The sequence below is a fragment of the Mugil cephalus genome, chromosome 15 (assembly GCF_022458985.1).
Source record: "Mugil cephalus isolate CIBA_MC_2020 chromosome 15, CIBA_Mcephalus_1.1, whole genome shotgun sequence".
Lineage (NCBI taxonomy): Eukaryota > Metazoa > Chordata > Actinopteri > Mugiliformes > Mugilidae > Mugil > Mugil cephalus.
The window spans coordinates 15,873,041-15,898,427 of record NC_061784.1 but is presented as its reverse complement, the minus strand read 5'-3'; positions in this window follow the sequence as shown (position 1 = coordinate 15,898,427).

The window sequence follows — 25,387 nt, the reverse complement described above, 5'->3', positions numbered from 1 at the left end:
ATCTTTAAGAAAGTAAACGAAGAGAGGACTTCAGAATTTTCATTGGTCCTTCGAGTGTCAGTTCAAAGCAACAGTTCAAAAGAAGAAGATACTATACACACACTTTATTCACCCTCTAAAAAATAAATAAATAAAAAAATACAACGAATGTAATGGTATGAAAAAAACGTACAAACCAAAGCAATTACCAGCAGTAAGTAAAAATGGATTTCAGTCACTATTCTGCACACAAGCTGAGCACTGAGCATTTCTTAACAAAGAATACATCTTTTTTATCTTTTTTTTTTGCATAACTGAAACATTACGCTAATAATAAATTCGGCAATTTTCCTCAATCTTGTCTAATGGTACTTGAAAGCACAGAAAACAGTGGAAAATGCACCAAACTTGTCACTCAAAACTACTCTTAGCGCAAACGGTTACAGTTTTTATTTATTTATTTTTTTTTCAGCCGAGAGCAGAACACGTTCGTGATACCTCTACATCTCCAGGGAAACATGAAGACATCACAAAAGCCATACAAACACCCACACCGCTCAAAAACAGAAATGTGATTACACATGAAAAGCAGCAAACATCTGACATAAAAAAAAAGGAGACGCGTCTGCACACATGCTATGAATTGCTTATGCACTGCAGGGCCGCATGTGTGTTTGGTTCCCGATTCATGTGCCTCTAAGCTTCATCGGTTTAATCCTTTCATTTCCGGCTCTTATTCAAGTGTCAACAGTTTAAAATCAATGCCCTGAACGAATTCTCTAATGTCAACACACTTTGTTCTTCCATGTTGGGCTGCTGCACTTTGTTTTACAGCTGACGATCTGTTGTGTTCACGTATTTCGAGGGGGGAAAACTGGAAAAGTTCAACTCTGCAGAAAATTGGACTTTATCTAGAGAGTGAACATGTGGTTGAACTTTGATCTGAAAGCTGGGGGACAGCACTGATTTAATGAGCACAGGAGGGCAGCCAGCTTATCATCTCACAGACAGGTAGCATTTGTCTTGCAGGATAAGGGTGAAAGACCCTTTGGCCCCACGGAGCAATACGCCAGGACTTGCAATAAAACATGTCACATTCAATCGCCTCAGCCCCACGAAGGATAGAGGACACCTTGTTTTGTCTTGACCACCTTTTATCAAGGTATTGATTCACAGACAGCACCTTGTGATGCCTATTAACCCCACAGATTTGTCTCTCACCGAAGGAGAAAATTGTTCCTCAAAGGATTGAGAGAATGTGGCATAAAAGCCTTCTAAAGTTTCAGCTCCTGGAGAAAATTTCAACACTTATCCTAAACAGGCGATACGCAAACAAGAAACATTTAAAGTTACTCATGTCCCAAAGCGTATTCTGAGCTGTATCACAAACTGAAGAGGTAATTTTCTGGTTCTCTGGTGTTTAGAATTTGTCTGAAAAGCGAGATTTGATGTTTCCACAAACACGACTAGGCTGTCACGCCCGTTCAGACCGCTGAGGGAGCTTTTACTGTAAACACCAAAGCTAAAAATAAGTCCAGTGGCATCACTGGAACCGCCTTGGATGAAAGTGTCCGACCCAGCGGCTTACATTCATGTTCTGCCACAGCCTTGAATGGGGCCAGACGGTGGACTGCATCTCACACGTTTGATGAGACTAAAGCTGCTATGCAATATATATATATATATATATAACAAAATGGCCACCAAATAAAACAGATCATTTCCCAGCCTGTCCAATATTTCATGCACAGGCTCTTATAGCAACCGTCATCATTTAATAAAAAAAAAAACAGTGTTAAATCAATCTCGGCCTGAGAAAATTAGCCATCTGATTCCATTTGACTATACAACATCAGGGCTGTGCAGTACATCAGACACTCCACACTAAAAGCCTTGTTACACTTGTGCGAGAGCATTGATTCATGCCTGCAGACAGTGAATGCATTCCCAGTGATGAGAGCATACTCCAAAGGGGTTCTTCAAAGGCCTGCCGGAGCCTGCTCTTGTAATTCACCTGCGCAAACCGAATTCTGTTCCTCTGAGTGCTCTGCTTTCTGCAAATACACATACTTGCCTCAGTAGCTGCTGGTAATCAGGGATCTGAAAAGGAGCGTAATGCAATTTCTATATGTGTAAAAAAAAAAAAAAAAACACAACGTTGTAGCTTCTTGTATTTACATGTATATATATAGGTTTTATTATCCCTGCTGAGGTTCCTTACTTTGCAACTAACCATATAAGCAACACACACAGTCTGCAAAAAAACCAAGCAGCCAAGGTCCATTATACAAGGTAATTACAATTTTAATATACAGTGAAACATTCCATTTTACGTCAGCATGTGGTAGAGAAATTAAGTTTGCATGTTACGTTGCAACAAACAACCAACCGCAGGAATCTAAATTAAGTTGCTCTCAGGTTCCTCTACGACCCTCAGGAACACACTCCACTGGTGTGTTTGATGTGCTCTCTCTAATCCTCCTCTCCTGTAACAGGAAGGAGGTTTTTTTTTTTCTTTTCTTTTCTTGCCACAGGGGAAAGGAATCATGTAGAACAGCTGCTTCAGAGTCGGGCTGATCAAATTATTACCTGGCAGATCTGACCTGCTTCCTGCTTTGTAGTTTCGCAGCTACTCAACGTAAACAAATCCCTGGAAAACAGCCTCTTCCCCCCCCCCCCAGTGTTCTCACAAGGGTTTTGACATTGTTATTATTTTTTTTTTTGTTGTTGTCATGAAGCCATTTATTAAAATAGAAACATTAGCAAGGTTTAAAATTGGACTCGTTCCATCTAGATTTGATCCAGTTTTGTTTTGCCCGCACATCCAAGAGCGGGGATGGACATCGATTTTATGATTTTATTGATACAGATGCCATTATCGATTCTGCTTATCAGTCCGATTGTTTATCGATGCCCTTATCAATTCCTCCTGTGAATTTTTGGTTTTAGAAAAAGGAGGCATTCGTGGTTTCATGTAAACAACAGAAAATTTATTGAGTTTCTAACAAGAGATAAGTGCTTGTGTAAGTAAAAAAAAAAAAAAAGAATGAATACATGGCACTGTCGGCATTTAATGCCTTGCGTCGTCAACAAATACTCCATCATGTTGGTGTTGCCGCCTTTGCTTAAAATTATGGTGCTTCATAAGCTGCTCATTGCACTGTTACAGTCCAGCCTGGTGAAGTGAAACCTGGACTGTTTCACGTGATGACAAAGAAGAGGTGGTCACATGAGCGTCACGTGATGTGAATGATGCTACTAAAGATTCTTCTTTTTCTTCTTTCATTTCATGGCAGTTGGCAAATAACGTTTAGGTGCATTACCATCACCTTCTGGATTAGGACTTAAAGATTCAGCATGAAAAGAATCAATAAGGGGAATCGATAAGCACGAAGGCTAATGATATCGATGAATTAAACCAGTTGGTTTGAAAGAAGCAGTTTTCGATGGCCCATCCCTATTTAATAAACAGTTTAGTCTTCTGTGTCGACGCCGTAGCTACGGTGTCAGCCCAGACCCTAACGCCATAGCCTGATGTGCATCTCCCCAGAAATAGAGATGGAACCCATCGGGGAAAGAAAGAGCGGCGACTAGTGTTTCGGTGGTGTTTTCACTGACTGACTGACGAGTACGCAAGTATAAATGTAACACTTAGCCATACACTTATTTTCCACAACTGCTCTGCATTCAAACCAGAGGTGATCCTAGGCTCTAGATCCATCTACAAGCTACTGAGTCTGTAAGTTTAGCAAGCTAAAAGTCGGCTAAGTTAATGTAGGAAATGCAAATAGATAGAAGATAAAAGGACAGGAATATTATTAATTTAATCAGATACTCTATAAGGTGTACTACATGTGACTAATACATATTAACATGTACCATTCACCACCACCATTTCTGAAAACGTCAGTAAACGCGAGCTCATCAAAAATGTCCACTCATGAGGTCACAAATACCAGAAGAGGGGGGCCGTCATGTAGACTTTTCTCCAGATTATGATGAGCTCAACCCAGTTTGAATTGAAAAAGAATAAAATGTCCAAGCTCCTATTTTGCGGCACTATGTTTTCTTTTACATTTTCAGTCAGTGGAAGTTTAGTCACACCGATTTGAAGGATTTTAAAATACACTGGTTTAACAAAGTGTTTTTTTTTCCACAAAGGCTGGCAGAAAACATCTTTCTCTCTTTGTCATCAGTTCCTCTTCAAACTTTATCTTTCAAATGCACCTTTTAAAGTATTGTGAAGAATTGACTCTGAATTGCTTAATGTGCAATTTATGTAATGGTTTTCTGAATTTTTACATGTTCTGCTACAGACGAAAATGAACAGAGCACACGTACAACACACCAGAATGATTGAAATGATTGTATATAATATGCATGCTCACTTCCAAATATCTGCAGTGCAGCGAGGCGGACGGTTTTCATAGCTGCTGATGAAACTAATTTTTCCTTTCATGGCTCTGTTTGCTCACTTGATTGTGGACATCTCATGCAGCTCAGCTCTGCATCGGTGATGAATGGCGGTGTGATTGAAATGAGATGTTTTGTGGCCGCGGTAGGTGGCCGGCTGCATCCGTGCGTGACTGACAACATCATTGCCCTGAGTGGTCAAGGCACGGGTGGCACGGGCAGGAAAATGGAGTAAATAACAGTTTGCTCTCAAAAAGACAATTTGGAAATCCTGTCCTCTAGACTCTGGGTGTCTTTGTTGATTCAGATATCTGACAAAAATATGTCATTTATGCCCGCGCCTGTGCTGAAGAGTATTTCTATTACACTAGTGATTTCTTTTTTGGTTTGCAATTAAAGCAGCACTTAGTAAAAAATAGAATATGAACAACTCTGCCTCCCTCGAAAGTCCCACCGCTTCCACCCTGCCTGACCTTTGACCCTCCCCTCCTCCCTTGACGCATGTGGTGGGAAAGTGAAGGCAGAGGTGGAGGTCAGTAGAGTCAGATTCACCAGTAAGTGAAAAGAGTAATGAAATAAAATTCAATTCCAGGGGCGATTCCAAGGTCACCCTAGGGTTCTAGGGTCAGAGCCTTAGGGGTGATTTAATGTCAAACTACTAAAGCCCCTTACACCCCAACTCTCTCTCTACTCACCTTGAGTGAGGCAAATCTGTCCTTGTTACTTTCTGCTATTGTGCTGATTTCTTTTTGTCATCTTATCATAGACAAACCTTAAAAAAAAAAAAAAAAAAAGACACACTCACTAAAAATGGGCTAGATATACCTATGTTCAATTCTAAATGTGGTATAAAATAAATTGCCCTCATAACGTTCAGTTACCTTTGCAGTCAGACGAACTACCATTAAAGCTATTATCACAATTATAGCATTTCAGCAGCTGTTTGTTTACTGTCAAATGCGTCACTTTTTGGCAGAATTCATACATATTTTCTTGTGAAACTGTTGCAGTAACATCTTAACTTGCCAGAAGTGTCATGGTAATGTTAGTCATTAAATTAGGAGGAGGTTGCAGCTGTTTTGATTGCTTGCTAACTTTGTTGAGCATCTGTTGACAGCTAACGTTAGCTAATGGTAACTAACTTTAGACCCCTTTCAGACGTTTAGCTTCAACATTATTTTTTTTTTCTTTCTACTTTTTCTTATATAGTCACAAAGTACTACAGTCGATAATAATACATGTTCTCTATTCAAACAGAATACATGTCAGGGTTTATATGGATACAGACCGCGAAACTGAGATCAAATCTGGAGCCAGAGCCAAGTCAGGACACACGTATCTAAATCTAGTCAGTTGAGATTGCATTGACTAGATTGGATCTTAATGCAAGGCCTTTACACCCTGTAATACTCTTTTGCTGGCAGCAAAGGGACTTAAAGAGCCACACGAAGGTAGTGCAGCTCAATGCAGGTGTCCGCCTGATGGACACCTTGACAGCAGCAGTAGGAGACTGAGGGAGCAGACATTTCATCATTTATTTAAGCCCTGTGGGAGGTTCTGCTGATATACCTCGGTAATTTGATACTGTTCAGGCCAACATCTGGTGTTTGAGCAATTACTGACATGTGCACCTGGCATCTCTTCACACGCCATATTAACAGTTTACACCTTGATCCTTGGTGCCGTCAGTGCATCAGTACTCTGAAAGGAGCTCAGTTTTCTTCCTGTACTTTTTTTCAGTTGATATCATTGTCATTTACATGCAAATATCAAAGTTGGAGGCAGTTAATTATGATGCATCATATCTTAAAAATAGTTACATTTGTCTAACTGTATCGCAGTTAAAGTTAAGACTGCAGATGAAATGTCAGAAGGCTAGTGCACATTTCTATCCATGCACAGAGCGGTCTTAGTTTTTAAAATCTTGTCAAATACCAGTAAAGAGTTGGGCCATAAAAGGTTATTGGCTGTAAGGGAGCATCTGTGGCCCTAGTTCTTGCCGTAGACCCTGCTGCTTTTCAGCCAGTTCAGCACTGAATCTGGGGCCAGTGCCATCACAGTGCACTATTATTGGCTGACCACTTTAACGAATAATTGCACAAGGAAAGAGGTTAAAGTCTCGATTTAGGAGGGAAAAAGCAGGACCCACATGTAAGATGCAGACATGAGAGGTGGGTGAACGACAAAGTCAGTTTAAGGAGATACAAATAAAATGATAGATGATTTGACAAAGGACAAGGGGAAAGACAAGACTAATAATACACAAGGAAAACAAAAAAAAAAAAAAACCAGAACACAATAAAAATAATGCATCAGAATAAACTGTAGACCATCTGATTTATGAAAAGCCTGCTCTGTCTGATGGTTAGTACCTTGCTCTTACGGCATAACCTCTTCAATCAACGATGTTTAAAATCTGGTCATTTAGCTTGCCGCTGTGTAGACTTGTTTTGTTAAATTGTGTCTAAATCATCAAACTCCTTTTCTGTACTTACGGCATTGAGCTTTGGAGCAGAAATGAAAGAGAAAGGTGCTGGAAATTACAGCGGGGAAAATGGAAAGGAGACTCACAACAGAGAACTACAACAATGGTAAACGTGTGAGCGTTGCTCTTCCTAATTGAACTTTTTTCTTTAATAAATTATTTAAAGTCTTTGATGACTGGCTGAAATTACTGATGTGAATCATGTGAAATGAAATTAGAGGCCTCGCTTTGATGACAAATGCCATCTGGAGAGAGGCCGCAAGTACAACGGGTGAGCTTCTGCTTGTAAACTCCGAAGCATCTGGCTCTGGATCTGTCAGAGGAAGTCTGACGAGATAAACAGCTGGATCTGTTTTTCAAAATTAACAATGTTTAATCCAGTGTGGACGTGAACCACATTTACATCTAAAGTGTTTAGAGCAGGAATGAAGAAATTTGCGTTTTGCCCCAACCTCTGATCCTCTATAGGCTAAATCGGACCAGATATTATTTATTTTGAGGTGATTATGGGCAGATACAAACCATATTGATTAGAAATTAGTTTTATTTTTTTCTTTAAGGATGAAAGAGAGGAAATGCAAATAGACACGAACGTTATTTACACTGACCGTCATGTGACAATTCAGTGTTCTGCTGGGAAGCTTTTGAACCTGGCATTAATTCGTGTGGATGTTAGACATGTAGCCCCCACCTAGACCAGACCAGACCAGAAACCCCCACCCCATAGCTGTTTTTGCTGTTTGATAAATTCTAAAGATCGTGTGATGAAACAGATTCATTTTCATTAACCAAAGAATGGATACTGTTTGTAACTTTGTAACGCAAAGAAGAAAACCCTGAATGCTGCTGCAGCTAAACGCCAGGTCCAAAAGCGACCTCACTGAATTGTCACAAGAAGGTCGTTGTGACAAATAATAACAGATGTTATTTACTTCCTCTGTCAGTGGTCACAATGTTGTGTTGATCGGTTTATAGTCAATAGAATCTACACAGATCCAGCGTTCTGTCTCATTATATAATAACAATAATTATATCATGTCAGTGATCATGGACAGTATATAGATGCTTAAATTAGATTTAAAATTACAAACTTCCCATCACAAGTACTAGCGCAGCATAAATTCAAACATCAGCTTCAAGTTGCCGAGTCAGAACTGGACCGAGATAAATGTGTCAGAATTTGACTCAGCCAAGCGCAAAGTCCAAGATACGTTCGCCACTATCGTGCGACTCATAGATAAAAACGTTCCAGTCGTTTCTTGCTGCGTCTATGATCACTAAGTTACAGGCGCTGCAGCTCTTCTCATCATACAAAACCTCAGAGGACCCACGAAAAGCAGCGGTTACACATCATCGTGGCTTTTAAAATCCATGAAAATTGATGAGCGTTGCACAGTGTCCCAGTGCCCTGAAGAGGAGCGACTCCTTACGATAACACACACCCTGCTGATATGCACACTGATATAAAATCTGTGTTAAGGAGCAACGGGGAGGCTGGATCCATCTTTACGCAGTCATGCAGCTAAAGTGATTATTCTGGGTCACAGGTTCAAGCAGCAAGTTCTTGGTTGTTTCGCTGAGTTTCTGCCCGAAGCTGCTGGTCTGCTCCTTCTCTGTTTTCTGCTTATTGTCCTTTTATTTTCTCAACCTTCGTCTGTCTCCATCTCAGCCTTGGAAGGAACTATGGGGAAGTAATCAGCCTCGTGAAATTACTCCTCTCCAAAAAGAGGCAATGACATAAGTGGATAAATGAAAGACATCTGGATTACAGAAGAAGCTCTTCGGATGTTGGAACACAATTACAAAAAGGTGAAAGGAATGTTGCTAAAGAAATACATCCTATATGACTACCACCTGAACCAACAAACAATGAAACACTGAATACCCTCCTCCACACGAGTGGACACATATATACAGTGTCCATTGTATACATGTTGTAGCACCGGGCTCAGGTTGGTTGCAAAAAAATGTGACCTTGTGTATTTAAACCATTGTCTCTACTTTTCTGTGCCAAAAAGTAATTTCTATCCAAACCTTAATTCTTAATAAAGGTATGAGATCATAAAAATGTGTGGTTTGAAAAGGAAAGTACAAACAATGTCTTCCTGTTTACGGCGAATGACAGTGAGTAACAACATCCAAGGAGGAGGTTCATCTGAAAAGCTGGTGTGTGCACATAAACAACAACAGGTTGCCTCATGAAAATTAAACATCCAAATGTTGCACAATCACTATTTCTTTCCATTTAACCGAATGCGTTAAAGACAACCTGTCCATCATTCTCTGTCTGATTATGGTGTTGCGTAGAGGGCAGCGGTGGACACTGTTCATTTTATTTTCTTCAAGGTTCTTGCCTCTGCTTTCTGTATCAGTTCTGTCCAGCCATGAGGTGTCCTTCTTCTCAGTGCTTCAGGCAGATATCAAACAACCTTAGCCTCCTGAGGAAATAGAGATGACTCTGACCTTTTTATGTATACCAAGTCTGTGTTAGCCAATCAATCCAGCATGTGATCCAGCTGTAGATCCACATACTTATAGGTCTGAAGCAACTCTACACACTTCCTGTTGATGGTTACAGGCTGCAGGTGGGTCCTGGACCTCTGGAGATCCACTACCATCTCCTTGGTTTTAGCTGTATTGGTCAGAAGATGGTTCTCTTCGCACCATGAGACGACGTTGTTCACCAGATTCTTGTACTCCTGCTCCTGCCCATCCCTGATACACCCCACAATTGCAGTGTATGACTCTGTGCTGTAAGGGTGAAGAGGACAGCACAGTCCCCTGCGGTGCTCCACTGCTGCTGACGACAGTTCCCCAACCTGACGTACTGAGGTCTCCCAGTGAGGTAGTCCAGTCTATCCAGAAAGTGAGGTGCGAGTCCACTCCCATCTCTATTAGCTTGTCTTTCAGCAGCAGGGGCTACATTTCTCTCTTAGTCAAAGAGGTTCTTTTGATTTTATCTGCCTTGTGACTAGTTAGCTAGCATCTGCCTTCAACTCTTTTCCCCAGGGATGGAGAAGAACAGCAGTTCCAGATGTGGAGAATACACTTCCCCAAGGGCACTGATTGAGCGGAGATCACGTCTTCAGTATATTTAGTGTTTTTTTGGGGGGTTTTTGACAGTAAGAAAATTAAAGCCTGTGTCTGTGTGAGAGAGAGGGAGAGTTTGTGTTCATGATTCATTCCGGTGTTTGTGTATGGTAAACTAAGAGAGTGGTGAGCTGGCAGTCTGTAGTGCAGTGATTCTCAACTGGTGAGTGTAGACCGCAAAGACCTGAGGACAAAGGAAGACAAAAACCTCAGTGTTGGATTTTGGAAATAATTATTGCAAGGACTTTTTATTGTGTATATTGTCTGTTATGGTGGTCAAGTTGATGGCCAAGCGACACTATTTTAGCAAAATCAATCAAATTGCAAGACTTGGCCTATGTTTAATTGATGAGTGCTTTTATGTAAGCGATTTTTGCACCTCTAAGAGGTGCTAAAAGGGATTTTCTTAGCAAGAACTGTCAAAAACTGTCAAATGTCTGTCTCTGCATGTTACTTTAGCATTACGTATGTTGCAACAGCCTAATAATGAATGGCTGTTCACTGAATATTATTATCACTTGCATTCATGGTATGAAACTAAAGACTCAGTTCTATTTCTTTCTGTGACATCATTCGCTTCACAGGATGATAAACAACGGAGAATATCCATTTTAAAAGAGGTATGATTAAAACATTAGTCTAGGATAATGGTGGAAAGCCCTGATAATCTCCCCACAAATAGCTCTAATTGTTCTACGCTCTGAATATAATCCTCCACTGTCGTAGCTCGCAGTCGTAGCTTCTAGCTTCAGCACTTTTCCAGTTGCTGCGTTGCGCGTCGTTTGTCATCTGCCTCCCCGTTTGAACTCGCTCTCTCTCCGTCTGTCTCATATAAAAACAAGCATTGTTATTAGCCCCGCTGCTCCCACATGCCATGAATCTGCTGTAATTGAGACCTTGATCGTCCCACACAAGGCGATGCAAAGGATAGAAGACGGAGCGGGAAAGACGAGGTCCAATTAGCATCTCTACAGCAGCCCCTCTCCTGGGGGCGCCAGGTGGTCCCAGGGATCTAATTTGGAGAAGACTTTGAGAACTCAAAAAGTTCTCCCAGTCAGTTCATTGCAGAAGATTGGCCTCACAGAAGAATGGTTTCCACACATTATTCATGCACTGAATACCTGCTCCTGCCAATCATTGCAGTTATAACTATTCTAGTGTAGTCCCAGCACACTGCCAGAATATTTTATTGATTTAAACTACTGTGTGCGTTTTCAGCCAATTTTACTATGGAAAAGCAGGTCTTGTGCCTTCTAACTGTCTTAAATCAACAAATACTAATTAGTTTGATGGTGGGATATTAATTGCTTTTATTCTGGTTCAGTAAGTCACAACAATTCATGCAGCAAAAGGGAAAGTACTCCTTTAGTTTTTTTGTTTTCTCATCGTATGGCCATAATGTGAATGTCTTATGAATAAATCAACAAAAACCTTTTAGGGGAAAATGTCAGTCCACAAGGTTTACTAAAAAAACAGAGTTAAAAGAAAGGAACAGTGACAACCGACAGACGGACGACTCAACGGGAAGACCCCTTGTTACTCTACGAGACAGGTTGGGTTCACAGGAGAGCAGTCAAGACACGGCAAGTAAATCTGGTATGGAGTAGGACAGAGAAGAACGACCAAAAAAGAAACGGCAGCAAACAAGTGCACAAGGAAATAGGAAACAGAGACTTACAATGTATCAAGTTACCATCCAACTCCACCATTTCTGAATACGTCAGCAAACACGTCACAGCGCTTGAACTCTGAGCTTACAGGACATTTCCACTCACAAGGTCAGGAATGTCACATAATGGGGACTCTTCAGATAGAAAAAACAAAAAAAACAAAAAAAGAGATCCTGTTCATGGGCACTTTGTTCAGGTTTTAGAAATAATAACCAGCAGTTTTAGTCAAATGACACTCTTTGATGACCGCCTGATAATGGTTTAGGAACAACTAAAAAAAAAATTGAGGCACAAGGGAGACCTACAATATATTAGAAAGGTGGTCGTAATGTTATGCCTGATCTGTGTAAGTCCTTTGAGCTATCCAAACAGCCAGTGGTGTCACATGATGCCATTTGTATTATCATGCACATATTAGTAAAGCAGTTTAAGAAACTTCTCTTGAGGTTACGATTTCCCCCCAATAAATGACTCGAGGCCGGCAGCTCACGTGTTTTGTTTCGTCAAATAAACCAAAGAGAGAAAAAGTAAAAAAGTATCTACCACTTTTCCCCGTTTGAAATCAGTCAGCCCCTTGGTGGAAATGCACCGCCGTTTGAAAGATCATCCCACTTTGTAGCTTAAGTAGTTCAAGTTTAATAAGTAATGCCTTGCATCAGATCAAAGCCCGAGGTGGTGCCTCACCCTTCAGCTGTGCTCAGACCTCTTCCACGCGTCGTCTTTTCCTGCTGCTTATTATTCTGAATAATGCTTTCTCCGTGACAGCGGCAAACATCACTGCCACTGACTTCAAGGCTTCTAATGATTAGTTTTTCCCCGTGTTTATTCTCCTGTTCCCTTTGTCGTCTTGTTTGACCTCTGGTCTTTTCCCCACCTTGAAATAAAAAGCCTAAAGAGATGGAAATTTATGCTGTTTAGTTCTAGATTTGATTCAGCTTTGATTCCTGTCCTTTTCTACCCGTTTGTCAGATAATGGGGTTTAAACTAATTTCTTTATGATACTTTACACTTTCTGCAATGCTGTTTGATTTCCTGTTTTATTGTGTCATAGCCCTTTACCCCTGTGTCTTTCAGTTTTAACTCTGGCCGGTCTTTTCCCTCCATTGTGATTCGTGTTTGTGCTCCTTCTTTCATTCCTCCACCCATGTTTTGTCTTCCAGTTATTCCAGCGTCTGTCCCCCTTTTGTGTGTTGTCAGTTCACGTTTGCTGCTTTTCATTCCTGGCTCACCCCATCTGTGTTCCATGTCATTTGACCTTCATGTTTTTCTGATACCTTCGGATTACTTTGTTTCTTCTGCTGGGTAATAGATTGCACCTTTTGTTGGACTCATGTTATTTGGACTTCCTGCCATGTCAGTGCTGCGCCTTTTGTTCTGTTCCGTGAAGCGGCACCCTCTCCGCCCTCTGTTCACCACATCTGACTCCTTATGGATTGGCTTCACTGGTGTGATCAAGCTGAGCACTCTCTGTTCTGGGCCTATAATAGCCCGTCAAACCAGTCTTCTTGTCAACCTTGCCGCTGGGTGTTGTGCGTTTCTTGTTTGGTTACAAAACATGTGGCGGTTAGGTTGTGGGCTTAGGCACGTCGGGGTACACCACACACTGTCTAAAAACAGCAGGGTAGCTGGTTAGTGCCACCCTCAAGCCTTTTGTAGTGGAGAGCCGACAGATGGGCCTAGTTTTGTTGTATTTATTTTGCCGCAGCCACTTTTCCTGCATCCACTTTTCTCTTGCTTTCGGGGTTTCCTGCTTACAAGCTGTGACAGATTTCTCTTCCTGTTAATACACAGCCTTCATCGACATCCACTCTGTTCTGTTCAGGCTGCCTCCGATCCCTCCGATCTCTTTACTGTCAAAGGAACATACTGAATGCGCTCCGCCGAGGTCCGCTTCTGTCCTTCATCCAGAGCAGCTTCCCTTTCTCCGCGCCTGTCCTCAGACCGGTTGAAAGCGGATAGAGAAGAGGACAAGCGTTGTTCTAACAAGCTCCCATAACCCTCAAAACAGGAAATGGGATTCTACGATTGCAGGACTGTATCCTAAGATTAATCTCCTTCCTCTTTCACTTGCGCTTCCTCTGCAGCGAGTTACATGAGAGGCTTGAGGGTCCCAAGTGGAGGACGTGGAACTCCTTCAGTCAGACACACAGTGAGCAGATTAGCTCAGAGCTACACAGGGGAAGAGGGGGGGCTGCAGCCTTCATCATCCTCTTCATCGCCGTCCTTGCTGCTGGACATGGTTGACAGGATCGGGACGGGAGGGGCGTCTCCCTGGGCCTCATCACAGAGACCAGGAGCTGTGCTGCAGTATTCTTTTACATCAGCGAAGCTTCTACATGTATGAATTTTCACACCAACGCTGTTAATCACAGTTTCACAATACATACTGTGGGCTGTGTGTTCCCCTAAAAATAACTACCTCTATCAGTATTTATATCTGACTACAGAAAAAGCGCGAGCTATCGGCACAAGCAGGATTTTTTTTTTATCTGAAACGACAAATCAAAAGAAGTTCTTTATCCATTTAGTGTCAGCAGCAAAGTAACTTGCATTATTTTTTTCTTTTATATGAACATGAAACCAGAAAGCCTGTTTGAAAAGGCATCCATCCTTTGAAACTAAAAACAAATCAAGATGAAATGGGGCAAGTGGACTTTCATCCAAGTAGCTTCTTCAGTTCCAAAACAGTGGTGGGGGCTGTGGTTTAAATGTCAGCAAAGACAGATGGCTTCCTTTACTCCTCTTTGAAATGTCACATTGAAAACCCCTCTCTGAACTGGGGGAAGTGAACTGAGCTTTAATCGGAGCGAAAATTGGATCAAAACAGATTCCTCTGACTAGAGGTAAGTAAGTGACCGGTCATTAACAGACTCCAGCCGTGTGTTTTACAGGTGGACAACGCCCACCGGCGTTTCTACCGATGTCTCAACTCTCCAGCAGTCTATTAGTACTGAAGAAGCTTCTTCGTGCATGAAACTCATCTCAGAATCTGATTCTATGACTTGTGCAAAATGTTGGGAGCCAATACCTGATAATAAAATGAGATGCGTGTAAGTTAAGCTTATTTACATGATGGTGGATGTACTGTTCAGGTTAACTAGCACAATTAGAGAAAATAAAGGCAAAAGTATGGGAAGGATGACAACACAGATGACACATAATTAACAAGCTGTTACTACTAATTACTATTAGTTGTTATTAATAATACAGATTCCATAGGCTTTTCCAGGACTGTCTGAAGATTTAGTTGACATCCACATTCATAGTTTATGCTGCAGTGCTTTTCTCAAGGCACACATTGTCATCTCAAAGTGACAAACCCAAATCTGGCTGCATGAGACTTGCCACGAAATTCACCAGCAGCTGAATAAATGAGCTACCCTAAAGGCAGGCGTTCTCTTCTCGCCCCTCTTTCTCCCGGAGCTGAGCTCACCCGCGGCTGCGGGACGACATGTGGTTTTCTTCCAACACTCTGCCTCCTCTCAAACCTCCTGAGTCAGCAGAAGCCGTCACGCTGTGTCCCAGCCGACTCGTCTTTCCCGCTGGCACTGCCAGCCGCCAGAACTTAACAAGCAGCGTGAGACATGTTTGGATGTGGTCTGGGACCATTTACCCTCCTGGTGCTTTACACAACTAGGTCACCGAGCTAAAGACCGCTGGGGAGCCTTCAGTGAATACTCTCTGTCCTCTATGCGGGGACAAATGTCTGACTGAAGCTGTGCTGTTGTTCTTCCTTAAAATAGCCACCAATTCTGCACATAGGAAGTGATTCAGTGGTGTTCTCTGTATATGATAACGCTCAGATAGATCATTGGCGGCACGGTTTTGCAGACGTCAAAGGACCGAAGTCTCCCTAGCTTGACCAGGGGCCTGGGTACGAACGGGGTTGAGGAGGGTCTCGGGAGGACGTATTTAAAGTTTGCAATATCTGAACAGCTCCCACACTCAGCTGATTAGAGTAAAGAGGAAGTGAGAGAGAGTTATGATAGATGGATAATCCCTTCTGTTTACAACCGAGACACAAAGTGTATAAAAAAAATTAAGTTACAATCCTGCTCATAATAGGACAAAATATGGAAGCAAAGACATAAGGGAGGGTCCCTGCCTGTTTCTTTATGCAAATATTCGAACTTGACATAAATTATATTCTCAGTTTTGATTTCATGTCATACACCACCTGTCACTAGAAGAAAACTCACTCTTCACTCACGTTTGGTTTCTGAAGCATTCTGAGTCACTGTTGTTGAAAAGTTTGAGCAAATCCAATTCCACCTTCCGGACTTCATGCAGTGACAAAAGCCTTTCAACAAAGCTGCCTCAATCATTTCTTTCAATAGCGTATCAGGGCTGATATTGTGTATAGTAGATTAGCCTGCCAGGACTAGTTTTCTAGTGTTCTCCTCACCTGCTTGACTTTGTGTTGCTTTAGCTAGACTGCAGCAGCGCTGATTTAATACCTTCCTGGTCTTTTTCTTTCTTTCTCATGGCTTCGGTTTCTAACAAGGTGTGCATGCGCTTAAACCATGAATTCTTACTTTGAAACAGCCGGTTTTGTTTCATGTGTTTTGTTACATTTCAATGGTCTAGAGCTTTCTCTGCTGGCCGAAACTTGATCAAAATCACTGACATACAATTTTAATTTTCCCATTAATCTTATTGAATTATTCCCAATAGTCTCTTCTTTCCATTTTATGAATTGTCTGCCTTTCACCTGTGGTGCTGCTGGCAGTGTGACTTTGCATTAGAGCTTTTATCTGAGCATATTTCAGCCGTCATGTCAAACAAATCACATTTCAAGTTAGTATTCTTATATCTTCTCTGCAGCATTTTCGCATCCTCTGATTGGACGGTCAGGGAGACACTGTTTAAACCAAGCTAGTGGTTCACGTTGATTTGTTTTGAGCTGCACCGGTAAATCATCTTAGCTATTTAGTTATTACTCAATGACCTAAGATGGAGAGACTATCCATTTTTTACAGATCTTCTTAGAAAACCATTTTTATTGTGGACTTTGAATGAATGAAAGGCCGCTTAATCAGATAATGTCACAGCTGAGGTTTCACGAATGAAAGGCCCCCAAACGGAAGTCACTGCAGGAAAAAAAAAAACTTAAACACTGCATTGCAAAAAAAATAATCCACATTAACAAAAAACAACAAACGCAGGAGGAATTATGAAATGCACACAGTAAAGCAGGAAGACACAGAACGGAAGAAACAAAGTGAGAAAGCAGAGGCAGGACTATATATACACAACTAATGAGGGAACAAGACACAGGTGAGAGCGGGTAGAGAGGCAGCACGTTAGTGGCCGCGCTTAACTTTAGCCTTAATTTACCACACTTCCTTCCATCTATTCCACACTGCAACAAAACAAATAGATGACTAAATATATGTATTAAAGAATAATTACAAAAAAAAAAAAAAAAAAAAAAAAAAACACTGCCTGTTCAGAGCCCTCAACATAATCAATAACCTGACCCCCTCCCACCATGGACTGTTTACCTAGCATCTGGAACAGGTTCTGTAACAGCTTCATCCCACAAGCCTTCAGGTTGTCAAATTAAATGGACAAGAACACACAATGTGCAATAAGAGTGCAGAATATTTCTAAGCATGTTTATTTTTTCATTTTTTTCCCCCAGCTGTGTGTACATAGCAACTGTTGCGGGTCAGTAAAATGTTATTTCCTTTCATTCTTATGTACATGACTTGAATGTCTTTCATCTACTTTCCTTTCAACTCAACATTAACACTGCAGGACGTGTTCGTATACAAACGGACGGACACACAACCGGGGCTGGTGTGGTTGCGTTGCTCTTTGTAGAAATAAACAACAAGTCTTGTGAAACCCACAGTATCGGTGTGGCTGTGGTATTTTTTCCCCCGCTAACATCCCTTTCTACAGTTTCTGAGTATCCCAAGAAACACAAACTCAAACTGTTACACATTTTAGGGCGGATTCATTCTTTTGTTTTGCACAAAACAGGTCATGTTTAATTCCCCTGCTGCGCCTTGTGCACACGAATACTGAGACTTTATTACTCGGCTTAGATGAAAAGAAACAGCTAAAATAGAGATGTTTACTTAGATAGAATAAAGATAAAAGAGAGAGAAGATCATTTACAGATTTATACCATAGCTAAACTGTTACCTTCATTTAAACCAAGGTTTAAAACTGATTACTTTTCTTCAATTGTCCACAAATGGGAGGCTTATGCAACCGCGTCCCTGCGATTTGATGAACCCAACTAGGCCAGCCACGCTACGCATTTCAGTTTCACTTCTTTCCATTTTACACTGAGGAAGCTAGACACCATCAAAATGCCATTTCATGTTGCTTCCGGCTGAACTATTTCCGTTTGGAGGCAGTAACTCAGGAGTCATCCCGCCACTGTTGTCTCTGCACCGCTGCCGTTTTACAGCTGCTGTTTATTTTTTACAGTTACAGAACTTATGATCACTAATTCATCACGCGCGTACGTCGCGTGCAACTCGCGAATAAGTCGGAGGTTGTTTGAAAGTGCTGATCAAAGCAGCCCGACTTTGCACTAAATTACACAGAGGGAGGGAAACGGTGTCCACAGCAGAGGCTCTTTATTGATTTTCACGCCTCGCGCCTCTCCGGAAGAGAAGCGCTCGCCCACGTGGAATTGCCAAAAAGCACCAGATGAAAGCACCAAATCCCAGACCTAATCGAGAGCCAATCAGGTTCGGTTACAAAGGCTTCCCGTGCAGAGGCTGTGAATGCCGCTAATGGCAGGAGAGATGCCCATTCACGCCCACGCGCAATATGCTGTGGTGCCATTTTTACCCAGCGTGGCGGTGTGAGAGATGAGACTAGACACATACAATGTGGACGGAGGCTGTGAGGGACATTTGCCAAGTTAAACTGTCACACAAGTAATGCTCTTTCTCTGGCAGGTTCCCATATTTCAATTTATATTTGGCTCAATGCTGTTTTTTTTTTTTTATTCGGACTGTAGAAGCAAGAGTTTCTGAGGTAAAGTGGTGAATATGAAGAGGATCAAAACTTGGTCTGGTAGCTGCTTTTCTATTGCTGAGGTTAATGTCTGTGCCTTGCATAAAATAAAGCGAGCTACGATCTGAATGTGAGTAGGAAAGGTTAGGTGGAGGTGGAGGTGAGAAATCTTGTCCTCTATTATTGATTATTCAAATAAGAGGAGTCTTTTCGAGGTTAACAGATGTGGGAGGCACTACTCACCATCTATCGTCAAGACAACAGTCATTGCTTTTACAGTAACAATAGTGTTACTATTGTTATGATGGGCCCCATGTTTGACCCTTGCTGAACATTCATGTTTCTTCCCAATCTTTTCCTTATATTTTTTGCACCCTGGTCTCAAGAACATGTTAGTATTCCTAGATGAGACCTGAGAAAGTTTCAGTCTCACTGTCATTGCGTCTTCCTTGTGAATGACACGTTTCGATGTAAAGATTCTGCACCAAAAGACTCGATGAGGGGAATCAATAAGCATGAAGGCTAATTATATCGATGAATGCCCGTCCCTAGATCTGACCAAAACAAATTTTCGGTCAGAATGAGAAAAGTGGTGCCAACCTGTGATAATTAATTGAGTAGGAAAATATTAGCTTCCTACTTCCTACTTAAACATCAAGTGACAAGTTTCCAGGAGGGAACAGAAAGATAGAAGTAGGAAAACACCTGATGCTTCAAGTGTTTGAAGAGATGAACCACATGTTGACAGCAACGCTGAAGACACGGCACCATCTTCCTTCAAAAGTATTAGGAGTATTTTAGTCTCATGTTTTCAACTGATCAAACTCTCCACAGTGGAAAGAACTACATTGTTAAAGAAGCATGTAAACACACATATATATCTTCTTACATATATATGAGGAAAATTATTTCAATCGGGTCAAAGAAATACTATTCGTTTTGCACTCGTCAGTGTCAGGTTAGGTCGCCTGTTTCTGCCGCGCCTCTTGCTTCAACAGTGAAGACGTGTCCGGCAAGTGGAAACCAATGAACCGTGTCCTGTTCGGAAGCTGAAGCTGCTGTCACAATCACTTTAGATTAAATGTCCCTGCTCTCACCTGAACTTCACCTGAAGTGCAGACAGTTGTCCCTGTCAGTCCTCATCAGGAGTCAGATGTAGTCAAAAAAAACCCTCGGAGGTAGAGAGTGCGTGGATATATTGTGCATACTTTTGTTCTTAGTTGTTGCGGTTGTTGTCGCGCAGCCTCATGCTTAACAGTTGGCTAATAAATCACGAGCTGGATTGTGCAACGGATTGTAAATGAATGAATTAAAGCACAGTGTTCACATGATATATTTAGACGTCATAACAGTCATAAAACAATTTAGAAAGGTCAACAGTATTGAATGTGTTGTGTTGTTTGAAGCCGGATAACTAAGAAAATTTGTTTCACCTGCCATGAAATCAGATAATTTGATTGGACCTGTGAGCTCTGGCCCCAGCACCTTATTGAGTAGTTCAAGTTTGTCTCAACACCTAGTATTCCTGTGTGTGAGTGAACTCTAAAACCTTAATTAACATGCAACACTAGCTTGTTTAATGCTCAGATGTTGTCGCTGTCGTCAAGGTGAGAATAAATTGGCACAAGGCCATTCAAGGTGAGGGCAGAACTGGGAAGAAGTTGGAGGAACCGAACTTTGCTTTTAAAATCTTCGCACCGCCTGAACTGATGCACCGACACTCGACTGTGAACACATCACGCTTGGCGAAACGCGAGACACAGCGGGCTCACACCTACACTGCCTCAGAGGCTCTCAGAGATTGAATAAATGGATGAAACAATGGTGGAGGCGCGTCTAACCTACCCTGAGAAAAAAAGCCGGGGCTCTAAACCGCAAAGCAGAATGGTCTCCAAAATGGGCAACAAATTTAATTTGGAGAGTGGGATGAATCCACCTTTTAAAACCCAACAGCGCCTCACTGATGCGCCAACAGACACAATAAAACACAACACAGCACACGGAGGCTGCTACAGATCCTCGGGGAGTTATGGACAGGAAGTAAACAGCGGTGAGTTGTAGCTGTCGGGGGAAACCAAGGTCAGCTGCACTTTGCTTTTATGTGTCCATCAGGCAGAAAATTGCCTCTGCACCAATCCTCTGATCTTCCAACCCAAAGCAGGCACACGTTGACCCTGTCATGTGGATGACAGACGTTCATCATTTCCCTCAGCGTTGTCTGCTGTGATTGCGGTAGCAGCACAACAAGCTACATGCAAAAGTTAAGATGAAACAAAAGGCATCAGATATCAGTCAAACTCAAACTTTATTGATATAGCACTTTGCGTGTAATAAGAATGCAACACAAAGTGCTTCACTTCCAAAAATGAACGCAGCTATATGAAATAGAAGGGGCAAGCTGCCTCCACCTTTTTATTAAGCCACTTCTTGGCTATGAATAGCTTTCTGTGACGTAAAATGGGAAAGAGCTAAACCATAAACCAGCTGTATTGAATGCCGTTTTCAGTGTAGACATGACGATGATGGGTTGAACCTGTTGTGCAGCTCAGGATTTATGTCTACACTGAACAGTTTGCACAAGATATCTAGTTAATTTCTGGGATGAATATGTGCATTTCACATTTAAATTCTGTATTTGGAAATGTAATTGAAATGGTATGTGACACTGCTGCTTTATAGATGGTTTATATCCTGGATGAAGACAAACATTATGCTCCTGAGACCTGAGAGTGTGACGTTATAAAAGCCCGATGGATTGTTGCAAACAACATTTCAGTAATTGAGTCATGGAAGGCGTGTCACTAAATGTTGTCCCTTGCGAACAAATCTCTGCATGTATTCATACATTTAGCTCTCTCTCCAGCATCTTTTCATCTTCCACATCATTTGTCATCATGAGAATGATATGAACCATACTGCGGAGTCAGACACGTGGCAGGTAAAACGTCTGTGTAGATTTTGCGACGCCGCACGGCTGAACCGCGCTTCCCGTCGTCCAGATGGCTTCGAGATTTTCATTCAACTGCTCCCAAACAAGGCAGGTGTGAAAGCACCTTCATTCCGCTGCGAAAAGGATTAGAACAGTCAGGCTCACAAAGAAAACATGCCTTCTCGATGAAAAGGCTTCAGTTTGTCGGGCTTTTATCTGTTCTGCTTCCATTCCGACGCATTGATTCAGAGACCAGTGGCGGTGGTAAGTACTTTGTTATCAAAAATAGTTCGGATTGTGGCACAGGAAGATTATAGCAGTTTTGAAAGGGAAACAAAAAAAGGACAATCCTTTCCACAAAACTAGAAAAAAAACTAAATTCTCAAGGAGCGGTGGGTTGGCGAAGAAAAAATAAATTCCAGTAAATCACAAACTATGATTACAGGGTTATACATCCACTGAGGAGTGGAGGGAATTCTGAGCAAAACAAAAACCTAAAAGCTTACTTTTATTTCCTCCAGTGTCCTGCTGTCAGTCAGGATTCAGGATCCCCTGTGGAGAAGCTTGTTTAGAGCTCTTGAATGCTTCCTGAGCTAGTGATGGTGAATCTCTGGGAGCAGCAGGCAGAAAGTAATAAATGAAAGGTTGATGTATTTTCTGCAGTGAAGTCTTGCACTCTTAAAACCCAGCAGCCCTGCGTCGCATTACTATCTCTGCTCCCTTACTACCCTTCTCTCCTCCTCTTTCACTTTTATTCTGTATTTGTCCTTTTTATTCTCTCCCTCTCCCACCCTCCCTTTAAAGCTTTGTCTTCCCTGCAGTTACACTCAGCTGTTGTGTGTCTCTGCTCTCAGAGCACCCTGGCTTCTAGTTATAAGTCATTTATTCTCTAATCTCTCCGTCCAGGAGCAGCCTTGGTCTGGCTCCATGTGGCAGAGAGCTGAGGTGGCAGATGGCCCGTTATCAGAACACAGAGCCTGGCCAGGTTGCACATAAAAACACATCTGAATGCAAACCCACATAAATGCGCACACACATTTATTAACACTACTGTGGGCGCAGCTCACCTGCTCTTCAGGGTCAAAAATGCAGCAACAGACACACATCAAATCTCAAAAAGGTCGAAATTTCAGTCCAAAAATGACTAAATAAAAATGTTACGGCGCAAAGCTTCACTGAAAATGTTCTATCGTTTGTCAAACGCTCATAAAAAGGAACTCATTTCCATAAAAAGTACAGAAAGTTCAAGGTTTGAAATCACTCGGTCTGAATAAAGCAGCACTTTTGTGATTCCAACAATAGTTCAGCCTCGATTAAAAGTGAAAACTCACTGGATTAAAGAATGATGACAGGAGTCAGTGAAGTACCATGACTCCTCCTGGATGATGTCAAGTCAGTTTATTGACTGACGGAGTGAAACTCAGACTCACTGTGGCTCAGAATCAGCGCAACTCACAGTGTGTCTTCAGGTGTATTTAAAAAAAATGTGCCACAGTCCCGTCAGTCTGAATACGGCAAACAAACAGCGGCAGAGACTTTAACAGTGACCAGGAAACTAAAGCCATGAGGGAGTTTTTTTGATTCATGGCCCAAGCATTTAAATAAAGCTTAACAATTGTTTAAGGGTAATACATCGTGCTTCTTCTGCATCTGCTGCCGCTATTAAGCCAAAAAGCAAGTAAATGCACAATTTTTCACGATATTCAACACAGCAGATCTAAACGGAAGCATATTTTTGCATAGACCATGAAAGCAATTACACCATCCTCCAATGTGCAGCCTGTGCATAATCGTACAGTATGCGCAAACAAATCAAAACAATGGCGCATTAATTGCTCTGCAAAGCGTTCAGGTCTCTGTTGAGGTTCAGCACCAGAGACAGCTACAGCAGCAGCCAACACTGCCCATGTTAAGTTCAGCACCACGGACAGCGACTACCTCTTGACGCTCAGACGTGGAGGTTAAAACCTGAACAGAAGGAACCGAACAACCACTACAGACTCTTCGCTTGGGATTTGAACGAGAAACTCCAGTAACATTTATAGTACAACATTTCCCACACAAAGTCAATACTATGGTGGCCCACCAGGGTCTAATTTAGTCCGACATGGTCTCATAATCAGAAATATATTCGTACGTTTCAAACAACGTTGTGCATGCATTTTTTTTTTTTTTATTGCTCCCGAAAGCATTTGACCCTCTGTCCTGACCCCCTCTAGTCATGTGACCAGAACTGGGCCACAGCAGAACAACTCCACAGTGATTACTGTTAAAAAGACGTTTTGAGTTTCCTATTTAAACCTCAACTCCCCTTAACTGACGAAGCTACTCAGTTGAGTGGTGAAACATCTTCAAGTCCAGTTGCCTTTATTTAAAACGCTTCAAAAGAACTGTTTTATGTTAATCAATGTTCAGTATTTCCCATACAATGTTAATACTATGGCGACCCAGCAGGGTGTAATTTAGTCTAACCATGGCCTCATAACGAATCGGCGATATTTTTAGAACTAGATTTTTAGTTTTGCATGGGAAAGCCCCTTGATGTTGGTGCTATAATCTCCTTACAGGAAGTGCATATTTAATGAAAAGGTTTAACACATTTCAAAATAGACTTGTTCATTTTTCTTAGGAATTAAGGATGTGACACAGTTTAAATGTCACGCAGGGACCGAGGGAGGGTAAGTTTAACTTAGCATTAAGTGTTAACTCCTAGCAACTATGAAGCTCAGTAAGTAACTCGCTGCATCGATTTCATCTCCTATAAATTATAAAATAACCACTTCTCCAGCAAAGAGTATGAAAACATAAATAGACACTTTATTTATCCCGACTTAACAATAAAAAAAACATACATAAAGGGCCAGAAACGTGTTTACATCAGTGTTTTTCCAGATTAAAAAGTTTCTCATTTTACATGAGCCGTGGAACTTTTCCCTTTCACAGAAAACAACATCTCACTCACATTACACCACATAAGTGCAATTAACAGCAGCGCGCCTCATACTTTACGCACCCACTCATCCACGCATTATTCCCCCTCTGGGAAAATAGCACAATATGAGCCAACAATTTATTCCCGAAAGTTCCCGAAAGGAGAAAATTGGGGGATAAATTAGTTGCGCGGCGCCATAATTACTTGAATCACTGAGTCGTCATAGAGGAGCCACCAAGTTCATTGTTGCTTAATGCCACTCTGTTTTTTTTTCTTTGTGATTTATTTGCAGACTATATACAGGTGATGAATAACATACCCGCGCAACTTTATTCATCACGGAGGTGTCTGCGGAAATAACAGGAAATCTGTGGGAATAATGTCAGTTCCTGAAACACCTCACTTACTTACATGTAATGTTCAGCTGAAGAAGTTTGTTATGAAGTAACAACTAAAACTGTGATACAGGCACAAGATTTAGAAAGAGGGGCTTTTATGAATTCGATATGATGGGATGCTATTTATTCTGGTCCCACCCGGGAATAGGGGAAAATAAACAAATATTCAAGCAAATATCTTTAACTATTCACGAACACTGATGAGAATTGTTAAACCATTTAAAGACTGTGAATTCACTCTATTAAAGCGGATAAATGCAACTCATTTAAAGTCCTGCCATGCCGCGTATATAGCAGTGTTACTACTTTGAGAAGGTCAGATCGTAAAATAAGCTGGATTTCTTTTTGGGAATACGCTGTTCCTCCAAACTCTGTGTTCTCACTTGCGTTCCTCAGCTATAGAACTTGAAGAAGATTGGTCCCCTCACGATCTGTTCCACTCCGGTGAATGCGGGTGTTAGCACCAGCCCAGGTGAAACCTAATGACAGTGGGGTACATTCTCTCCCTTT